This window comes from Camelus ferus, chromosome 11 (assembly GCF_009834535.1).
Source record: "Camelus ferus isolate YT-003-E chromosome 11, BCGSAC_Cfer_1.0, whole genome shotgun sequence".
Lineage (NCBI taxonomy): Eukaryota > Metazoa > Chordata > Mammalia > Artiodactyla > Camelidae > Camelus > Camelus ferus.
In genome coordinates this window covers 38,183,554-38,203,089 of record NC_045706.1, presented here as the reverse complement: position 1 = coordinate 38,203,089, position 19,536 = coordinate 38,183,554, and the positions used below count along the sequence as shown (strand labels likewise).

The following is a 19,536-nucleotide window of genomic DNA, read 5'->3' as shown; positions in this document are numbered from 1 at the left end:
ATATCCAACATTCTGACAGGTTGAATGTGATGCTGAATACAATAATAAACAATGAAAAAAGGTCTGAGTCTAAGACCCACTATGCAAAATATTTATCTCCCTCTTTTGTCTCTAAAAGACCAATCACCTTTTTAGAATTTTTTTTTTTTTAAATGTTAGGTAAAGGCCAGGGTAATGAGAAGGGGAAGAGATGCTTTATTGTCATTGGCATATGGGTTCTTAAGATCCATGAAAAAGAGAATGGTAAATAACTTTGATTTATCGGAGAAGCTACTTCAACTTAAATAAGAGAAATTAAGTACTTTGTTCCTTCTTCTGGGTGGAAACTATTTCAATACTGTGTTATTTGTTTGTGTTTATTAATTATACATAAAATAATGTATCCAGTTGTGAGGAAGGAAATAAAATTTATTGACAGCCTATCACACAGTGATAAGGATTTTTAAATTTATTATTTATGCATATATAGTTAGATAATTTCCCACTTACACCTGCTGTTTTATTCATGGAAATATTTTTTGCGCTCATTTTCCCTCTTTGCTTTCTGTTCTCCTTTCTTCCTCTGACTCTGACTGATGTATACTCTAACATTCAGTTCTTAATACTTATATAATAAGTATGTGTATATGTGTTTCTTTGGAATAGAAACATTAATGTACACGTTTTTTAGGTATTTCGCTTTTCTTTTTAAAAAGTAAAAATACATTTTTTATTGGAATAGATATTTCTGTTGAAAATATCTAAAGATTCTCAGGTATAGATGTAATACATTTTTTAATGGTTCCATTCATTATATCCCCAAATTCAATGAAGCTGAGTATTTTTTTTTTCCCAAATGTTTGTAAGCCATATGATTAACTCATCTGTGATTTGTCTGTTCATAATTTTGTCAGTTTTTCCAATTGGTCATTTTCTTTTTCTTATTTACTTAAAGCAGTATTATTATCATTAAGTTTATATTAGTATTACTTCAGGTATCAGGCTTTAATTCTGATAGATGGCAGTGTATTTCCGTAACCTGTAATCGATTTACTAAATGTGTTACTAATATCTTTTTATTCATATGTTTGAAATTTTATGTAATTGAAAATCTCTGTACCTTTTTCATGGCTAATGATTACCCTAATATAGGTAAGATCTCATAGATTTTATATTTTATATGTAGTGATATATATTCCCTTTAAAAATTTTATTTCTTTATAGTTTTTCTCTAAATGATTTACAAATATTTTGTAGATGTTTTGTCCCTAAAATTTTAATACCACATTAATAGTCAACATTTAGATCGAAAGCATGCTCAAAAATAAAGTAACTGTTTAAATATTATAAAAGTTATCTGTCAAAACCAACAGTAGAAATCATTGTAAACAATAGAACAGAAAGCCATTTAAAAACACAAGAACATAAGAACCAGTACAGAGATGCCAACTAAAACCATTGTTAAAAATGTTTTAGAAGTTCACACAAATTTACTAAGATAAAAGAGTAAAAATAATTCTTCTAAACTTTGAGAAAAGAGAGGCAAATTTTGGCAATGGTATGATGGTATCCCTGTATCCAAAAGATTATATTAATTTTAAAAACACCAAAATTAATAAGAATAGAGTGACCTTATTTTGGTAACCCTTGGCTGCATACAAATGAAACATTTAAAAAAATTAATAGGCTTTCTACTGCCTTTCCTAGGAAGGGACATGTTTATAAATCATAATAGTGACAAAACTATAATTAATTTTAATAAAGTTAATCTGATATATGATAAACTGGTACTCATTACATTTAAAAATATTATTTTATTCTTCAGTATTTGTTTAAAAGCATACTGTGATTTTATATTACTTACAATTATCACTATTGTTATCATGTAAGTAATGATTCTTCAAAATAGAATTAAAGTTCATGGTTTCTTTCTTTCCTACGATCTTCCTTGCTTCTAATGTCGGGAATTTAGAAGCCATGCTCCTGACACTATTATACAAAGTCTATCTTAATCCTTAAAATTCCTAGGAAAAATTTTTACTTTAGTCTGGATTTTAAAGTCATACTTACACTTGATACAGAAATAATCATTATTTCCATTTCCTTGATCTCTCTTTGAAAGGACTGAGGCTTATTTGTCGTTAAGTTTATTGTCCCTTGGCCCAGAGATTTCTGAAAGCGGTAAAGTGTTTACAAGAATGGAATATAGAGAATGAGTTTCTAGGACTAAACTGAGTCCACATCCTACAGATTTCTCTAGGTTTCAGAAAACACCCAAAGAAGAATCAGTCTATAGCAATGTCCTTGCTCATTATTTAAATGGGCCACCGCAGTAATGGAAAGTCATGAGAATTAAAGTTAAACATTGCTGAAATTTACTGAGGGATCACTCCAAGCTGCTGTCCCTCTGCTTATTTCTGCCACTTCTCAGCTCCTCTCTGTGTGCTTCTCCTTCGGCCTCGTTTGACTGCTCCACTGCTGATCTAGCCTCGCTGAAATCAGTTACATTCGCTGCACCCTTACTTTGATTTGACTCTCCTGCACTAGTCATGATAATTTCTTTTCGTTTCTCTCTGCTGCCATCACAAACAAGGTACATTCTGTCTGAACCCATTCAGAGCTCTCAGGACACAGCTCCAGCTAAACGTTAGGAGCAAAGAGAAGAATTCAATACATTGGCAAGAGGGCCAGTGTTGAGAGTAATTTTCTTTCCAAGGCTGTGGCCTATTTAGTCAAGGCAAGGCCTATTAAATGCCGTGCAATTTGTTATTTTCTAAAAGTGAAATTTTTAGCCCTCCCGCAGCATTCCATTTTGGTGAAGATTACTTTTAAAGTAATTCTAGGTCACTGTCTCCTCAAATGCTGAAGTTGTATAATTTTTCAAGAAGCTTTTCTATAATACATACAGTTTAAAAGATTGAAAGTGAGTAAGAAAGTTTTAAAGGATACAAGGCAAAAAGTGTCCTTTTAATTTGCTCATATTAGAGAGCACACGTTTCTTATTTCAAGTGGAAATAAGAAACACAAATGCTAAATAGAAAATAAAATGAGTTTTAAATTTTATATCAAGGTTTTGTATTGTGAACTATAGCATTAAAATTAGTGTTCCATACACTTATTTTCTAGACAAGACTTTTGGAGAAATAGGCTATCAGATTTATTGAAAAATATTGTCCTTATTAATTTTGAGACTTTACTCATATTGGTTATTATTTTATTGTCTTTATTTCTTATTATCAAATTATTTTATTTTTATTAGAAAAAAATTAAGTGCATAAACAAGTGTTTCAAAAAAATATTTAAGGAGATACCTTTATATACAAAGGTTGTTTTGATATAGAGAGCTCAGTACCTAGCTCCATTGTACTTCTGGCTCTACCCCTAAACAAGTGTTATGATGTCATTCTGCTCTCCCTTATCACTTATTTATATTTGAGGTTATTTGGGAATTTTTCCTCAGTTGAAACTATCACTCAACCCATTTTGGCAGAAGAAACAGTCAGTAGCTTCTCTATTCTAAATGGATTATTAGGTTCGTAGCCGCTCTATTCTATGCAGATTATTACTATAATATTCATTATTGCTTTTCCTTATATCTGTTATTTCTCAGTGAATTTCATTTCTACAGCAAAAATGATCTTCCCTTCCTTGACTGTCCATATTTTCCTACTTTGTCAGCAAAACAAATAAGTTCTGTTTTCAGACGAGAACAAGACATAAATCTAATCCACTCTTTGACCTTCAGCTTCCCCTTGGCTCTCCAGGATTTGCTGTATCTAAGCAACCTCGTCTCTACTCTTTCATCACTGGCAGAAATGGCTCTGGAATACTGGGTAAAAATCAGAGTGCAGGAGGATGTCCCAAAAAAGGAAAAGAATCACTGAGAGATTGCGAGTTTACCAATTGACCAATTATCTTTTACGTGTGAAGCATCTCTAGGCTCTTCTAATACTGAACAGATGCCATCTGACAGGTTAGTTCAGGCACCAGGCCCCACGCACAGAGCTATGCATTTAGGAACTGTTTCTCAACACCTTTTAATTGATTATCTATACATATAAAATGGGCAAATATGGATATCTCCCATTTGATGTAAGTTTCACAAGTATGTTGCTAGAAAACAAGTTTCCATCATACGATTTTATTTGAATCAGTGGCTAAATGTATTTGTATGACATTTAACTCTAGCGCTATTGATTTATTGGCATATACTGAAATCATATTTATATAAAGCCCTACACATATAAGCCCACAAGTTTTCTTATTCTAAGAAACAAATCTACGTTTTCAGAAAACTAAATATAAAAAAAAAAATATCATGCATGTCCTAATAGTAGCAGGCTTTTTATTTTTAGGTCCACATTCAGCTTTTCCCAATGAGCAGTTCTATATTTCTGAAAAAAATAAACAAAAGAAGATAATATTTTCCACAAAATGTATCTTCTTTAGGGAACCGTAATTTACCACTGAGTTTATGCTTTTGATACACTTTAACCTCTCTATAAAAACAATGGATAATTTGCTGTACATCACACTGCTCCTGGGAAGCTCAAATATAAAATATAGGATAGGCTGTAACACTCTGCAAAAGTAGGAGGTGATGTTCACATTGCTCAGGTTCATAGTTACCATCCAACCTCTGCTCTCCAAATAATTTGGAAAGTTCCACACAGTATGCACTGCTTTTAATTATTAGCTTTACTATATAGTTACTGATCTTGTCCTCCAATTGTAATTTAAGCTCCTTAACAAGGAAAATCTTGTTTTGCTTTTTTTATCACCCAAAAATAGATTCAGTTCATTATTTGTAGATAGGTACATTCTATCTATCTATCATCAGAATGAGAGAAAGAGAGACTTTTATTTCAAGACGGTGTTTTGGGTATTAGGGATATAGAGATTGTGATCATATACCTTCAGGGAAAGTACATTTTAGTGTAGAGAGACAGAAAATTAAAACGTCAATAAATAAGTTAATTTCAGGCACTGATACATATTATGGTGAACACAACATACAACAAATAATATGAATACAAATGAATGAAGGGGTTTTGTTAGCTAGAGTGGTCAAGGGAAGGCTTCTCTGAGGAAGGGGCATTTGAGTTGAGACCTGAGTCATGAGACTGAAGTTTAAAGAAATAGCAAATGCAAAACAGCTGGAAACAGAAAAGTTTGGCACACTTTCATAAGAAAAATAAGAACTGTGAAAAACTCCTATCTGACTTACTGTTTCAAGAACTTTTTAGCCTGTGCTCTCCTTCCATGTACTTGATGGATGACTGAGTGACATTAATTCTTGTGGTTTATATGCCCTTATCGTAATTATATCTGTCAGGGTCTGCCAGAGAAACAGGGCTCATGTCATGTGGTTAAATTGAAGGAATTTAGTACAGGATGCTAGTTACAAATGGATTAGAAGTGAAACAGAGGAGGAGGAAGCAACTCAGAACTGAGCAACAGCAGGAAGCCTCTAGTGTGAATCTTTCTCCTTCAGTGTTTAATCTTGGATTCTGCAGTTATCTGCTGAACATCTGTTCATGCTATGTGCTGACAGAAACACCAAGATGAACTAACCATAGCACTTATGCCCTAGAATCTCAGAGTCTAGTGTGAGAAATAAAACATGCACGAGCGATGTTAAATAGGCAACGCCTGCCCTGCAGATCAATTCCAGCTGGAGGTTCAGGAATAAACTCAAAAAGGAGGTATCATTTGAGCAGAACCTTAAACTATTTTGATACTGAAATCATGTTGGGAACAGCATGAATAAAGGAGTGGACTTGAGGAAATGTAGGTGGTTTACAGTGAATGATAAGTATTTTAGTTGGGCTAGAGCAGTATGTGAATGGAACAAGGGAGGAATATGATGGAAAGGTAGTAAATTGTAGCCAAATCTTGGAAAACCTTTGGGTACCAAGTTTCAGCATGTAAACTTTAGGAATTGTGACATGAATTGCAAACTATGACCCACAGGCCAAATATGGACTGATGCTTGTTTTTGTTAGGCTCATGAGGAAAGAATGGTTTTTACAGATAAACATTTACAATCTATTTGTTTATAGAGAATACTGACTTTGAACCCCAGTTAAGCAAAGTCTTATCTTCCTCCTAAAACGAATTCCATTTTCCTCCTCAGTAGACCTATATTACCAAAAAAGTACTTTTATTGTTATGTATTGAATTTTGTCAATAAAAATTTAAAAAAAAATCAGAAAAATAAAGCCAGATTTGCTAGAGTTCAGGGAATGAGAAATACAGTAGTGGGAGGTGCAGTCAGACAGGTAAGTGAGGACTAGAAACAGTGGCCTTACCTACATCATGATGGAAAATCAAAGAGCTCCAAAAAGCACAGGCTTTAAAGTCAGATTTTGATTTAAACTGTACCATTTGCTTCTCAAAGCTTTTGGCAGATTTTATAATGATGGTGTTCTGAAAATTAAATATATAGAATCAAGCACAAGTAGAATATCAATAAATGTCATTCTATTTCCCATCTTTTCAGTTTCTTTAGTAAGTAACTGTGGGGTAATCGATCAGGATAACCAACCTCAAATATTTTCTAAGTAAGCAACGCTGACCGTCTGATTCCTCTTTTCTTTCTTTTTTTAAAAAAATTTTTTTGAAGTACAGTCAGTTGATTCTCCTTTTCTTAAAGCAAGTACTTAATTATTAGTTTCTCTGTTCTTTATTAGATCGTTGCGGAATAAAGTGCTTTTCCATTTGAAACCCCATTTTTTCCCCGTATTTACTGACCAGCCTACCTGTTGCTGTGCTTAGTTAACTGAATTCAGTTGGAAAATAACATCTACACTCAGTCAAGTTGTGTCTGTGAATGTCTTATGCTGCCTGTCTACTAGTTTGAATACTTTATTTTCAACTGGTACTTTTGGGAATAAACTTAGCAGTAGGATTTACTTTCAACTGGTACTTTTGGGAATAAACTTAGCAATAGGCTGCTCAATCATTCAAATTTTGATATTTGGAAACATTTTGTCACAAGAGTACAATCATGGTTTTCAACAATAAGAATCAAAAGAACACCTGAGCTGTTGTTATAAGAGACAGCCAGAACAATGAAAATTCAAGTGTACTATAAAGAGTTGTCTAAGTAAAGTTACAATGGGAGTGATATGCAAGTGCTACATATCTTGAGACATTGTCCATCTCTCTCTCTTTTCTTTTTTTTTAAAGTATGCAGAAAGAAATAAAGATCAGGAAGGGAGGAAAATTGTCAGAAAATGTTAGAAGAGTATAAAATGTTTTTTGTAAATCTTTATTGTATGTAAAAATTTCTTGAGTTTTTTTTCAAAATGCACATTACCTAAAACTATCCTCATGCATCATGATTACATTTATTTTCTGAGGTCAGGAATTTTTATTTTTTTTAATCAAACACTTCTTATGCAAATGTAATGGTATCCACACTTTGAAAAATGTCCTTAGTGGGAAATAAGCACATGCTACATAGAAGACATGCTTGCTACCAAAGCAGAAATGGGAAAGAAAAAACTATTTCGTTGAACTTCTGAAGAAAAATGGAAAAGTTTAGCAAATGGTTCTGGAGACTCTCTGGACAAATATCAAGAATGCCATTTGGAAAAGATTTATGAAGCATCTATCAGTGCCCTGCAGGCATCAGCATCCAGAGTTATCAACAGCTCCCCTGTTGTGGTTGAAAGTAGTAGCCTTTATTGCAAGGACAAAATAGAAGTCTGAAAACAAGCCCGAGTCATACTTTTTCAAACACTAAAACTAAATGTTTCAGCTTGTGCTTCCACAAAAAGAGCCAAATTCTTTAAGGGTCCGTCAGTATGCCAGGGATTTAAATGTCACTAATGGTTTGGTTTTGGGGAAGCTCCCATTCTGTTTGTGATTCAGAAGCTGTCTGTGGAAATTGGGTAAGAGTGCATGGAGAGCCATGCTATGGGCTGTCATTACACACCCTCTGCCAAGTATCTTATACTGTTTTGTGAGGCATAATCCCACCAACTTATGTATCAAAAAATGAGCCTTTTTAAAACATTAGAACCTTATTGTACTAGTGTATCCTGGTATACATTTTAATTTTATTGTTTGTTTATAAATGTTCTATTTACCAAGACAAGACTTGCATAATCTTTACACGTTCTTCTCCTTGCTGTTTGAGTCATGCAGAATACCTCTGGGGTGAGACAGTAGGTATTGTTGGTACCAAGAGGTGCTTCTTTTTCTCTACACAACTTTCAGTATCAAGAAACATCAAAAGCTTAAGGTGTTCTGTTTTCCAAAACAACATCCAGTAGGATAAGGTCAGTCTTTTCAATGCCTGGGATATAATGTATATATAATGATACTGGCCATCCAAAATCACTTATTTATATTTCCCATTTTATTAATTTCAGGAATTTTTCTGAAGCAAAATTAAAATGTGGGTATAATTTCTGCCATTGTACTTTTTCTAAAGCTGATGCACAAATGGATTCTATGTTTAAAAATGTCAACATATCTGATTAAATGTAACTGGAAAATGCCACAAACATCTTTTCCTCTAGCTAGTATTAAATGTCTATATGGTCTATTAAATTAAAAATACAGCATTTTAGGGTGTAAGATTAGTGCAAGTGGTAGAGCACATGCTAAGCATGCACAAGGTCCTGGGCTCAATCCCCAGTGCCTCCTCTAAAACTAAATAAATGAATAAACCTAATTACCTTCCCCTCACTCAAAAAAAAGTTAATAAAAATAATTTTTAAAATACAGCATTTTATATCTAAAATCCAGGATAAAAAGCACTAAAACAGTTATCTTTCAAACCAGTTATGAAAAGGAGCAATTATTTATATTATTTGATTTATAGAAGAATTTAATTATGAATATTTTAATATAAACAGGGTAAGGTGACAAAATTATTTTAATAAATGTTATGTATAAAATCAAGACACTAATCACTAATATTTCTTCTTCACTGGTCCAGATTTACAAGGCAATAAAAACAATGGATTAATATTTCTGTTTTTAATTAACAAAATAGTTTATTGCTGTTCTTGAGAAGACTCCATTTGGCAATAGCTTGTGGAAAAGAATATATAGGGCTCAAATTCTAAATAATGTTCTAAGTTATTATACTTAATAATGAATGTTCTACAGCAAATATATCCATCTTCTTAGGAGCATCTGATTATGAAATATTTTTTGATTTAAATTCCTTCTCAGTATAACTTAAGATTCACACTAGCATCTTTAAGAGTAGAATTTAAAAACAAAGTGAACAAATACAGAAGTTGAATGCTGCCAAAAATCATAGTTCATATCTGTGGCAAAATTCAGAAATGATTCCATCAGTGACACTGTAAAAAGGTTATGACTTCATACAGAAGGAGAATGTACTTTGTGGAACAATTATTCTATGGTCTGTATTATATATTATATAGAACTATAAATCAGTAAAAGATGTGATTCACTGCCACAGAATTCTCACAATTCTCAGTGTTCACAAAGCATCTACAATATGCTAGGCAATATGCTTAGTGAACCATATTATTTTTATTATTACTGTTAGTTATAGCATTTTAATATGCTGAGTGTAAAGGATATGCTACTTTGTGTTAGTTTGGTATCATGGACATATTCAAAAAGATGCAGGGAAAAGCATTAATTTTCATATTCTTATACAGAATAACAGTCTAATCAATATTTGAAAATTGCTGTAAAAACACTGAATTAATTTTACTAAATTTAAAAAATACTTCCTATTCATTTTATTTTTTCCAGCTCTGAATTATGAATTTAAAATTCATTTTTCTCCAGTAAACTCAACCCCAGTAAAATTTATCACCAGTCATTCTTTTTCCCAAAGTTGTCTTCTTCAGGTTTTTCTAACTACCAGCTCTATTGTGCTGCAATTATTTTACTCCCAGAATTCACACAATAGCCAAAAACTTAGTTTTTTCATTGAGTAACTGGTATTTGAGTGTCTGTAGTGTGTGAGACACAAAGTAAGGCACTGATAATGAAAGAAACAGTAATAGGCCTTCTCTTCAATGTACTTATATTTCACATTAAAAAGAAATTTATACATAAGTAGAATAAGAAGACATTTAAAAACTAATATTTATTTAATGTTATCTTGGGACAGTCATACAAGGGACTGCAAAAATTACTTTCTTTTTTAAGCTGATAAAAGATCTGTGATTAAATTGACATGACATTAATTGGTATAAGTTAATATTACTATTATACACTTAGAATGCTGAATTGCAGAAGGATTAAGTGTTCAGCACAGTTTCAGACCTTGGTCTTTCTAGCTCTGAAGGCCACATGCTTTCCTCTGGACTGCACTGCTGTATAATATACGACGAACTAGGGACATGAGAGTTCTGAGCAATGGTCTAATGCAGGTAAAAGCTACAACCATGACAATAAAGAAAAAGCAATTATGTTTCTATTTGGAAAAGTTAGAGGAGAAGGCTTTCTCTCAAAATGTCAATCTTATTCATAAGTGAAAACAGTTTTATCTAACACCTCTTTTATCTTGTCGTTTTCCTGCTCATAAACCTAGAGTGGAAAGGTCTGGACTGAAATGGCAGGTAGCTTTTGGGTACCTGATTTATCTTTGTCCATAGCCATACTGAGATGCTTATGGAGACATAGAAAAGAGATGAAAAGTAGCATCAACACTGGAAACAAGGAATCTAAGTTAGATTTTTTGCCAGGACGACTGTAAGATGGTTGCAGTCTTGAAAGAGAAAGTAGAAAACTACAGACAAGAATAAAAATAGAAATTCAGGTTCCCACCACAGAAATATGGAACCTTTACAGTCACAAAGGCATCAATCAATCACTACACTGGTTTAAACACATGTGGATCCCATGAAAGATTCTGCAACCTAGAAAAAAGAATATTTTATATTCAAGATAGAGAAAAAAGTTAGTAAGAAGATGTACTAGAAGTAATATAAGTTTTTTATTAAAAATCTGAGTTTCAGATGAAACTCAAAGAATTAAATATATAAAACATTAGATTAAGGGTTTAATAAAGGTACTCATAGAGAAGAAAGTAGAACTGGAATGGTAAACTATAAAGAGATTAAAGACAAAATATACAACTGAATATACAGAAGACAAAGAATGCAATATTGTTAATAACTATTTATAACTAATACTTAAAATTTGCTAGGAAGATTGTGATAGGTATTTTACAAACATTTCTTCAGTTAATTATCAAATCTTATAGGAAAGAAGGTAATATTACTTTCTTTATTTTATATGTTAGTACAGGGTGAAGCTCACAGAAGCTAGCTAAATTGAGAGGCAAAACTCAGTCTATATTGTCCTGGTTAACAAAAGAATATTGTTAGCATCTTAGAGTACTTACTCCTCATTATGTTTGAGAAATCTTCTGGACTACAGAGGAGTTAACAAGGAGAATAAGAAAATAAAGATCAGATGGCCAAATAAAAATATAATTAATTTGTGTTGATAAAGAAACCAGATAAAGAAAGCAAGTACAATAACAGAGATAATGTAGAAAGAAAGGGGGGAAAAACCTGCAGGATTTTATAAAGCATCTATTTTTGCAGATTGAAAGTTTTCAAAGCATGAAACAGTTAAGATAAAGAGAGTAATACAGGCATACTGTGGAGATACTAACAAGGACAGCAGTATTGTTGGGGGGGTTGTGTGTGACTGTGTGGACTGGGAGGTACGTTTGTGACGAATTAGAGACGCTAACAAATGCAGTTATTTGGCATTTCATCATCTTTGTCTCCACCAATTTTGTTGCTACTTTTTTTTTTTTAATATAAATCTAGATTATTTGGAGCCGAATTCCTTATTTTAAGTCATTGTATGTCTTTCCAGTGCTAGTTTCCTCACACACACACACACACAATTTTAAACTTCATTGGTCTTATATAATAGCAGAAATCTCAATTTCTATTTTAAATTATTGTAGACATGGAAAATTAAGCTTTTTAACAGTGTACTAGAATATGACAGAAACATAGGATCAATAGGTTTTCAAAGGAGATTAAATTTTAGGCAGATGTCCATTTAAGATGGGAAAAGGAGGGAAAGCAAAGAGTTTTTAAAACTAGTTGTACTTCTATTAAAAAAAATAGGCTAAAATTCCAGCCACAGGTTGGTGAATATTATGTTTTCTATTTAGCTTTCTTGATCAATTTAAGCATTAAATTTAAAATGTTGAAACCATAATACCTGAAAATAAATATAATTCAACATTTATATAATAGTCAGATGGTGAAAGACTATCAAAGCAGAAGTCAAAAAGGGAAAAAAATGATATATTTGAGTACATAAAAGCACCAAGCTTCTAGATGTCAAAAACAAATAACATTAAAAGACAAACAACATACTGAAAATATTTTTAAGACTGGTAACAAAGTGTTGATTTTTGTGCTATGCACATATGCCATGGAAATACAATTTTAAAGTGCTAAAATTTAAAAAGAAAATAGGCAAAGAAAATAAACAGAAGAAACATAGATAAATATATCAAATAAATTATGCTATCAACCAAAAAAATACAAAATTAAACCTTACCCTTATTTAGCAATATTCCAGATATATATATCACCCTTAGTATTGACAAGTATGTGCTGTTATAAACACACAACACTGAGGGGGAAATAAATCATTACAATCTTTCTGGAAAGCCATCTGGCAATTTGTACAGAAGAGATCAACATGTGCTCATTTCTTGATCCAGAAATTCCAAATCCAGGAATTTAACCTATGAATATAATTAAAGACATCACAGTGATGAACACATTATATTTGTTGTCAAATCAATGTAAGCAACTTAAGTGTACAACTATAAGCCTAATTAAAACTTTAGTGAAGGTTGCACATTATTGCAAATTGTGTTTTTGAAGCATATTCATTGCCTTAGAACAATGGTTATAATATAATGTGAGATAAAAATAACAAAAAGTTTATACATGCAAAGTGCTGAAATATCATTGTGTAAATAGGTAGATAGATGATACATAGATGATAAATATTGATAGAAAATACCTCAGAATATTAACAATGGTTATTATGGGGTTGTAGCATTTAAAGTATTTTTTCTTTGTATTTTTCTGTACCTGTAAGATACTCTAGGATAATTTTTGCCATTAGAAAGGCAAAAAAAAAAAATAATATGTTTGCTAATCATCTGTAGAAGTTTTCCATTGCCAACTATATGAAAATTAAACAGCACTGTTTATGATGCACTTTAGTAACTCTCCTCAAAATGTTCCTAGATTATCTCTCTCTATGTCTGTCTGTCTGTCTGTCTATTTATCTATCTGTCATAAGTTGTGTGGTTTTTGAAAACACCCTTAGGCCCAAGCCTCCATCAGATGCAGACGTATCTTTTATTTCTATTCTTCTCACCTTTGATATATGGATCAAAATTTGCTTCATTCAGAGGTAGCATATAGCTCAAGTGGCAGAGTGCATGCTTAGCATGCACAAGGTCCTGGGTTCAATCCCCAGTAACTCCTCCAAATATAAATAAATAAATAAACTCAATTACCTCCCCTCATAAAACAAAACCAAAAAAATATTGCTTTATTCAAGCTGCATGTGGTTGAATTTCTTTGATTCCTGTTATTTGGAATAATTCATTCGTAATACTTGAGCATGTGAGTTTTCTACCGGAGCTCTCTTTTAATATTTATTGATGTCTTTATAAAATTCTTTTCTAAATTAACTCATGTTCATATACTCTGAGTCCCCATCCTCATGACTGTGAGCTCCTGAGTAATTCCAGAACTCACCTAATTTGCTTTACACTAATTTGAACAGTTATTAAGAGTTCTTTGCACACACCAAGTGCTCAATACATATATATAACTTACTGAATATTTATAAATTAAGGAGTTACCACAAAATTTTTCAGTCAAAGGGTAGTGAATGAGGTTTTAAAATTAAAAAAAAAAATTGGGGGGTAATTAGGTTTGTTTATTTAATTATTTTTTTAATGGAGGTACTAGGGATTGAACCCAGGTCCTCATGCAAGCTGGACATGTGCTCTACCACTGAGCAATGCCCTCCCCCTGGGAATGAGTTTTGAAATTGAATGTGAAATTGTAATGTGTCTGAGTCTATAGGAAAAGAATTTCACTGAAGCTTCCTTTTAACAAAGTAAAATGAAATGTTCATTTTGAGTGAGTATTCAACTCCCTGATACACATCTTAAAATTATGTTTAAGTATAATCATTAAATAATTTGCTTTGCAGGTTTTACATGTAAATCTCTGTTTAAAATTAAATAGTAATGGTAGATAGCCCCCCTTCGTTCCCTCAAACATCTGATCAATTGTGCAATCCTAAATAAACCTTCAAGATTCATGTCAGTGTCATATTTTCAGGAAAATATGCAAGATCTGGTTTCAAATAAACTTTCAGCTTGAAATTTAAAAATTTCCATCTCTTTCTCTGTTTATAACTTGGAGTCAATTTTAATGTCATTATTACACAATTAAAAAGAATAACAATTTAAACTATACTAGCTATAACAATTTACATATAATAAGCATACCACTTACTGTTTTATATTTTCACATACATTTTTTTCATGAAACCTCATACGAATTTTGAAATTTAGATATTATTAACCTCACTTTGAAAATTAGGATTCAAGCTCTGAAGAATTAAATAATTCATTAAAAATTGACTAGTAAGAAGTTCGGCATGTTTTGTTGCAGGATACAGGATTTCACCACTCAGTGTACTGGAATGTTTATGTGACTATTGATTGTAACACCCAAAAGTCCATCTCAGTGAAGGACTTTGAGCTTTACCTCTGTATTTTGATCCACTCCTGTGGCCACATTATTTTTTCCCTCCAGCTGTGTGCAATAACTTTGTGAGCATAAAGATCTCGTAAAATATCAGTGTGTGTATTTGGATGTCCCACAGAAGCCCAGAAGGCAAGGTGAGGATCAATGGGGGTGAAGAATACTCTAAATAATTGAGAGCTGAGAAGCCCTTTATTCAGCAGTTCTCGAGGGTCTGTGTGCCACATAAGTTTCTGGTGCTACAGATACGAAAGTAAATAGACCTCATTCCGGCTCTCAAGACGGGCATTGGCAGGGAAACTCAGATGTACAAGCGAGAGCGTTCAATACATTTTGATATGGATGAGCACAATATTCTCTGAATTGTTACAGATAAGGGAAAGTTATTGACTATCCCTCAGGTGATCAGAGTATGAGTGCAAGGTAGAGGAAATAGCCAAGTATAAATGAAAAGAGAAAGGAATAAACAGGACTACATTAAAATAAGAAACTTTTCTTCAACGAGACATTATTAATAGGGTCTAAATGTTAACCAGGGTGGGGAATGTTTACAAAACATTAAGATGACAAAAAAGACATATCAAGGTCAAATATGCAATTGAAAGGATATTTAAATGCACCTTTTGAATACGTCAGTCACAGTTTATAAGGTAAAAAAGATACCTGAAAAAATTTCAGGTACACCTTGGAATACATGGAAATAATAAAACAAGAGTATTTTTTGTTAGTTCCTTGGTCTGTTTTTGGTTTTTTTTTGAAAGGTGACATAAAGTTCCAGTGATCAGGCAGGAGCTGATAAGATTTTCAAGGGCCATGGCTATGTCAGTATTCCACACGTGTGCTCCTTGCTCCTCCATTTAGGGATGGGGATTACCAAAACTGTTTGGAAGACTTTGAGAAGAACCAGACATCATCTATATTGTAGTATATTAACTTCAAAGATGTGTGTGAATGTTCCACTTGTGTTTCTTCTGTGATCACATAAAAAGTTCAAAGGAATGGGCTTGGCCTATGCCACCCATCCTAATATTACATTTTTTACATTTTTCAAATATTCACAAGGAAGAGATCATTTCAAAATAATCTGACACTTTTTCAAACAATCTGATATTTCTGCCACTTGAAAAAAGCAGAACTAATCAAAGAGAAACAGATATGGTGATGGGGGCCTCTTAAGGAAATGTGTTAAGTGTATATGTGTCTATATGAGAGTATGTGTGAACATGTTAGATTTCTTTTTTGTGTCAGATATACAAAAATAGACAAGAATCTGGCTAAGTATATTTTTTCATAAGCTTCTGGGAAAAATAGTTCACTTACAATATAATATGAGATGAGAATAACAATGTCCACAAATTGTGTTAACAATTGTGTAACAAATTTTCTTTCATGTAGTCTAAATCTTATTTTTTTGTTAAAGAGAATATAATAGATTTTAAGTACCAACTGGCTATTAAGTAAGGTTTCTTAAGGATATTGAAAAAAGAGAAGTTCTTAGTGTAAAGCACATATAAAATTTAATGAAAGTGATTTATTAATAAATGGTAAGTTCAGTTATTTAAGTATTAAATTATATAGTTCAGTAAAATTTTGGATCACTTAATTATCATTGCTAGAATATATTTATAGTTGATGATGTTTTTACTATTTTAACATAACTGTCCTCTTCCTAAATGCTATAAAATTATTTGATTAAAATATAGACCACAAATCTAAGCAATGATGATGAGTCTAGTATTATATAAATACAAGTGTGGACATTAGAGTCAAAATTAAGAATTATAATACTTGCAGACAATATGCCAGAGATTCAAGTCATTCTATGAGCTCAGTTTACCTTTGCAGAGTTATCTATAAATATATTTTTCCACCATAACAGGCAAGGCTTTCTATAGACCACTCTTGGGTATCATTAAAATGTCTTCATTTAATTTAAAACACTTTAGCAGTTTTAGTGTAATATTATGTGTATGTTACTCATATGAAGATATCACTCAAAGCCTGAATTGAAAGATATTTAGAATTTAAACAGGCTTTTGTTATTTGTATCTCAACCAAGGTTGAAAGATTTACTAATTAGTTACTAAATGAGTCTTTATTTTTTTAATTTACTGCTTCATTGACTTGTATGATAAATAATAGATATTAGTTTATATTGGTGAAATAAAAACTATTTAAGATATAAGGACTGGCTAAAATTATTTTAAAGACAGTCTACCCATTCATGATACAGAGTTAAGAACCGAATGAATTATGTGCCCTTTTATTAGGATTGGTATCATAGGCTGAATGGCTGAATCCTAGAGTTCTAATGAATATATATATAATTTTATAACTCTGACTTAAATGCTGCTTATCTTTAAGAAAAAAATGTGTAAAAAATTTAACATTTAACATTATCATCCTAAATAGAACATAGCATCCTTTGTTACTATATTTTTCTAGTGAGAGATAATCTTAGGAATAGTATTTGAGAATTCATTCTTTTTTACTTTTAAAGCTATATTTTCTGACAAACATTAATGATAGCAGAAGAAAAATTTTTTCTTAAGGTAAGTTGCTAGTCTCTACATCACAAAATTTTGGTTCTAATAAGTTATCTATGACAACTACACTTATCCCAATTTTCTATAAACTTATTGAAGCCTTTACCAAGAGGGTTTATTTTATTTATTCTCTCTAGTGCAATTTACCTATTTCTTTATAGTATTAAAGATAGTACCTAGTACGGTGACTACATAGTCAAACAAGACTGAATGGCTCTAAATAAATGGCTTTCATCTTACTTCCCCTCACCTCCAGACCCACTCTCTTGACATACTTACACTTTGTTATATCCATGTTTAATTCTTCTGATGGTTTACCAGTGTAATACTAAATAGCACGTGTTTCTTTTTATTTCTTTAGTTCTCACTATATGGTATTTACTAACAACCAACTATGAAAGATGAGGAATTTAATTAGCATTTCTCCCTCTTGATTTTGTTTGCTATGCTATTTTTAGTTTTCCTTTCGTTTATATAACTTCAAATTATTAAAACTCCATTTCTCATTCCAGCAGCTTTAGATAGTATATACTGATTTTAAACTATATGACTAATTACCAAACTGAAACCACTTATGGGTTGGTTACATAGCAACTCCATAGAAATAATCAGAGTGAAGCTGATCAACAGAGATACCCTAAATGTCATGATCTGTTCACATTTAGTACTCAAATACAAGAGCTCATATTTAATTTTTAAAAAATTCTAGATAAGTAACAAAGTTATGTCAAAAAGCTGGAGATTTTAGGATCCTTTGGATCCCTGACTATGGGAAGGAGGGTGGGATTGCAGAAAATCCTGTTACTTGAAAAGCCTTATCAAAGTCTGAGTAGAGGTGCACTTTCAGAAAGGCTCTGGCAGATTTAATTAGTTGAACCAAGACTAAAATAGCTTAGCTGTAAGCTGACTTTAGCTAAAACAGATTCCTTTGAGAAATGTCTAGAGAGACTGATCAACCCTTAACTTCTATATTCAAACATGTACTTTGGAGAATCTCAGAGTTTTTCAGTTTAAGGAGAAATACAGATATTACATAGATAGCAAACTGACTTTTGGGAAGGTATGTATGTGAGAGAGAGAGAAAGAGGAAGAAAGGGGGAGATGAAGAGGAACATTTTTAGCAATATTATAGGAAAATATTGATAGCACATAGACCACTGAGAGCCCATTAGAGATTACAAACTGAACTGAGCTCCTAAAATGTACGTAAGCTTTAAATTATTGGTCAGTGATTATCTTTAAATATTACAATTTCTATAGCATAACAGTAATATACTTAATATAACTTAATCAACATTGAGCGTTGTGCATAATGGTTAATATAATTGCTTTTTTGGTTTTATTTAGAATGCCACAGCTATACATTTCTGCTGAGATTAGAAGCTCCTGATTTTGTATAGCAGTGCATGATATGTTTCAAGATTATGTTATTTGAGAGAAGATAATGTAAAAGAACATTGTAACAATTCCTTAGAACCTGAAATATTGAGACAGATTCTGTTTCTCTTCAAAATTACCACTTATATAATTGGAATGAGGGTTGCAAAGACTTAAAGCAGTATTTTCCCAACTGTGTTCTAAGGGTATTAGTTCAAGGGGATGTTAATGGATAGTTCTAGAAAATGTACCAGTAATACCCCGTTCTTGACAGTCGTTATGCAAACTAGCTCACCTAAGTCTCTGGAAAGACCTGCAGTACAGTAAATTGACTTTTTGAAATGTTATTTCATACGATGTTTTCTGAACTTATCTCTGCAAAGTGCACATTTGTCTTTTCAGCACACCTATTATGATCTAACACTGGGGTCAGCAAACTACCTCCTACTCACCACTTATTTTTACAAATAAAATTTTATTGCAACACAGCCATGCCTGCTTATTGCATTTGTGTTACAAAGGCAAAGCTGAACAGCTGCATCAGAGACAGGCCAGCAAAGTCTAAGCATTTTTATTATCTGATCTTTCACAGAAAAATGTTTGCCAGTCCTGATAGCAGAACAGGATACCATTGGACATCACTCTGGGAAACACTGACTTACAGAAATGTATTATAATTTTAAACAGGATGTTCTTTCAGATAATTATAAATTAAATGTACATACCTGCATGATATGTAGTTAATTTTAACTCTATGAAATATGCAATGATGGGGCTTTGATTTCTATTGAATTAAAGCATCAATTTTTAAAGCTTTTATTTTAATATAATTAATTTATGTGAAACTT

General features: G+C 32.0%; 1 protein-coding gene across 1 annotated transcript in view; it reads left to right on the top strand.

Moving 5' to 3' along the window:
• PCDH15 (protocadherin related 15) overlaps window positions 1–19,536 on the top strand; it is a 1,335,438-nt gene that overhangs the window by 1,046,570 nt on the left and 269,332 nt on the right. The gene's annotated exons all lie outside the window — the stretch shown is intronic.